At 37.9% G+C, this 4,620-nt stretch overlaps 1 pseudogene; it reads left to right on the top strand.

Annotated features, from left to right (window-relative positions):
- The first annotated feature begins 1,794 nt into the window (after positions 1–1,794).
- Positions 1,795–1,893, top strand: LOC130033835 (uncharacterized; annotated as a pseudogene).
- Positions 1,894–4,620: the final 2,727 nt, after the last annotated feature.

Raw genomic sequence — 4,620 nt, 5'->3', positions numbered from 1 at the left:
CATTCTTCAAAGAAATTGATCAAGCACTCCTGAAATTCACATGGAACAACAAACGCACACGAATAGCTAAAGCAATTCTTGGGGAAAAGACAATGGAGGCATCACCTTCCCCAACCTCAAACTCTACTACAAACGATAATAATGAGAACAGCATGGGACTCAAACAAAGGCTCAGCTGCAGACCAATGGAAAAGGATTGAATATACTGACACACACCCTCAAATATATAATCATCTAATCTTTATAAGGGAGAAAGAAATGTGAAGTGGTTCAAGAGAGTCCTCCTTAACAAACGGTGCAGAAAAAACTGGACAGCTACATGCAAAAAAAAAAAATGGCTCCGACCTCTACCTAACACCATGCACAAAAGTCAGATAAAAATGGGTCAAAGGCCTCAACATCAGACCAGAATCCCTCAGGTTCATTGATGACAAGGTCGGCAAATCCCTCCACGACATTGAAGCTAAAGGTATCTTCAAATATAACACGACACTTGCCAAGCAACTGGAAACAGAGATAAACAAAGGGAACTATCTTAAATTAAGCAGCTTCTGTACCTCAAAAGAAACAGTGACCAGAAACAAAGACTCCGCCATGCGGGCAAGATACTCGCAGAAGCCTACCAGGTTCTCTGAGAGTGAGAACTGGACAATCAGAGTTGCTGTCTTCTAAATAGGATCCAGTCTCTGGATGTTGGCCATTGATGGCATTACATGGATCCAGGGGCAGTTCGTGGTTGTAGCACTGAATTATTAGAAGATGGGGGATCTGGAAGGAGGGGGCACAGTCTTGATCTGAGCAGCCATAGAGATCTCATCCCCCGGTTCTGCACATCCTCTTCCAGTTCCTTCATGCATGAGGCTCCTTCAAGCTTGGGAAGTGTGGTCTTAAGCCTACCTATGGCTGGTTGCAGAGGTCTTCAGCTGCCAGGGCTCTAATCAGGTCCGTGAGGGAAATTCACCCCGGCACCTCCAAGGGGCCTCGGTGAGGAAAGCCATGTGCGAGGTCAGGACACTGTCGTTTTAGACATATTTGGAATTAATTTTAGATCGAAAAGTACACATCATTCAAAATACTTATGTGCTTAGTAATAAATTACTACGCACTTGGTCAATCACCTCAGAGACCCCACTCTGCTCAGAGAACTAGATTTTTTAATTACAGGTCTGTTTTTCCCATGTGTCATGACTGACAATCACTATCAGTAGATATGAAACTCACTACACACAAAGATGCACACAGGTTACTTTGAGTCATCTATGTTGTTAATGTGAGTTGGCCATTAAACTTCACTGAGACCCTTTGTTCTGTCCTTTATAGGAGCCTCATAAGTCTCACCTTCCATTCAAGTGGAACTTGTAATAAGGTGGAATGAAATCATCAATATGATCCTCACCTCATCCTTCAGGAGAAAAATCCTACATACATTCAAGGTGGTCAAAATGCAGACAACACCATCCACCTTTTCCTGGAGATGTACACAGGACTGAGGTGAGAATAGCAAAAGGCTCTATTTTAATGTTCTTAATGAAGGATTCAGGGAACAACATTAAACAAACTCATATACCATCTTCCAAAAGAATTATTTTGTAAAACTAATGCCTGGGGGTAGGGTAAACGATAATATAGTAAAAACCATATTTTTATTTCTGGGACATTAAAGTTCTAAATCTATTTATTCATGCTGCTTTGAAATACATTCCTTGATTAGCAATCATTGTCTGCCATAGGAGTGAGAAAGGACAACAGTCAAAGTAATAAGAAGAGAAAAATATGGAAAAATTAACTCCTAATATGTTTGATAACACATATATTAAAATTGAAATGATACAATGATGAGCATGGTCCTTGTACAGAGATAACAGGCAAACTTGTAAAGCATTCCATATTTTTGTTGCAAGAAGAATTAACAGGTATACTTTAAGCTAAGACAATCCCCACAAGTACAAAAATTATACATAAAGAGAGCACAAATCCCCAAAACAACAATCTCTCTCAATGTCAATGGACTAAATGTGCCAATTCAGAGGCACAGAATAGGAAGATGAATTAGAAAACTGAACCCAACATTCTGCTGCCTGCAAGAAACATGTCTGAACAATCAAAGCACCCATGGGCTAAAAGTAAAAGGCTGGGAAACAAGTTTTCAAGAAAATATCACCTCCGCAAACCTGGAGTGGCCATACTAGTATCAGACCACAAGAACTTCAGACTAAAGGTTATCAGAGACAGTGACGGTCATTTCTTAATGATCATGGGATATGTACATCAGAAAGAACTCACCCTCCTCAATGTATATGATCCTAATGACAGACCAGCAAAATACTTTAAAACAACTTCTAATAGACTTATAGAAAAACATTGATAACAACACAATACTAGTAGGAGATTTCAACACTTCTTTGTCACTTCTCGATAGATCAAACAGACTGAAGCTCAGCAAGGAAATATTTTCTTTAAGGGAAGTAATGAACAACCGATGGCTTAGGGAAGAATCAAAGAGGAAATAAAAAGTTTCCATAAACAAATGAGAATGAGGACACGAGCTACCAGAACTTGTGGGACACAGCAAAAGCAGTGTTAAGAGGAAAGATTATAGTTCTGCCAGAATTCATCAGGAAGAAAGAAAGGGCCTACAAGAATAAATTAGAGCTCAAGATTTTGGAAAATAACCAACAAAAGTAGTCCAAACTAGGATGGAGGAAGGAAATAATAAAACTTGTACCAGACATCAATGAGCTAGAATCCCAAAATACAATCCAGAAGACCAATAAGAACAAAAACTGGTTCTTTGAGAAAATAAATAAGATCATTAAACCATGAGAAGCCTCTCAAAGAAACAAAGAGAAAGAATTCTAATAAATCGAATCAGAAATGCAAAGGGGGTATCCTAATAGAAAGTACAGAAATCCATAGGATCATCAGAGATTATTTTGAGAATCTTTGCAGCAGGAAATGAGAGAATCTTGAAAAAATTTATAAATTATTGGATTCCAATTACCTCCCAAGGCTGAACCAAGAAGATTTGGAATACTTGACCTATCACTAACAAGGAAATTGAAATAATGGTCAAAATTATACCCCCAAACAGAATCCAGGTCCCAGATGGATTCAATAGTGAACTATTTCAAACCTTTAAAGAGGAACTGCTTCCAACATTTTTAAGATTTTCCAGGAAATTGAAGAAACAGAAATACTCCCAAATATTTTCTGTGAGGCAAAGATCACCCTAATACTCAAATCGACAGAGACACCACAAAAAAAAGGAAATTGCAGACCTATTTCCTTTGTGAATACAGATACAAAAATTTTCAAGAAAATACCAGCAAAGAGAATCTAGAAACTCAACAAAAGATCACACACTATGACCAAGTAGGTTTAGCTTGGGGATGCAAGGATGGCTTAACATTCTCTAGTCAATCAACAGAATACACCATCTCAATAAAATAAAGATAAAAGTCATATGATCATATCAATAGATGTAGATAAAGCATTTGATGAGATCCAGCACCCATTCATGATGAAAAACTCTCAACAAAATGGGAGTTGAAAGTACTTTCCTCAATATAGTCAAAGCAAACTACCACAAACCCACAGCAAGTATTATTCTCAAGGGGGAAAAACCAAAGGCTTGGAGCAGAAATCAATGAAATAGAATTCCAGAATACAATCAGGCACAAAACAAGTTACCCACTCTCAAAACTCCTATTCTTCATAGTACTTGAAGTACTTGCCATATGATTTTGGTAAAAAAAAAAAAAGATATCAAGGGCAACCATATAAAAAAGGAAGAACTCAAGCTTTTACTATTTGGAGATAATATGATACTATACATAGAAAATCCCAAAGAATCTCCAAAAACGCTCCTGGGAACAATAGATTTGTTTAGTAAAGTAGCATATTGCAAAATCAATATCTGGTACGCCATGACTTTCCCATATATTAATAATGAAAGAGAAAAAAGAGATAGAGAAAAACAATCCCATTCACAATAATACCTCAGAAAATCGAGTATATTGGAATCAACTAAAAAGGTTAAGGTAAAGGTAAAGGTAAAGGCCCTCCCGTTGATCGTCGATTTGCTCGAGCGGGCCCAGTAACGTCTCCATTGGAGACTTTGTTGTTACTGTGTCTGGCATATTGAATACTCTCGGTAGCTTGCCGGGCTCTCCGAGAGGGGCGGAGGAATCGAACTCGGGTCGGCCATGTTGACCGCTTGTAAGGTGAACGCCCTACCCGCTGTGCTATCAACCCTTATGTCCTCTCTCCATTTTGAAAGAAATTTCAAATAATTTCAGCAGATCTCTTCAATAGATAAGAATTAAGCATGCATGTGTATGTGCACGCATACATAATACAATACGTCTAAAAATTAAAAACAATTTCTTAGTACCATTCAATCAGTATTGACATTTTCTTTCTGTTTTGGAAGGTACATCCAGCAATACTCAGGGTTTACTTAAGGAACTATACCAAAAAAAAAACCTACAAAACACTACTTCACAAAATAAGAGAGTATATGAGGAAATGGAATCACATCCCATGCTCATGGATTGAGAGGTTTAACACTGTCAGAATGGCAATACACCCCAAAGCTCTATAAAGATTTAATGCACTTTC

This window comes from Sorex fumeus, unplaced genomic scaffold (genome assembly GCF_029834395.1).
Source record: "Sorex fumeus unplaced genomic scaffold, SorFum_2.1 ptg000054l, whole genome shotgun sequence".
Taxonomy (NCBI): domain Eukaryota; kingdom Metazoa; phylum Chordata; class Mammalia; order Eulipotyphla; family Soricidae; genus Sorex; species Sorex fumeus.
The sequence above is the reverse complement of the archived record's forward strand: the minus strand, read 5'-3'. Positions and strand labels throughout refer to the sequence as shown.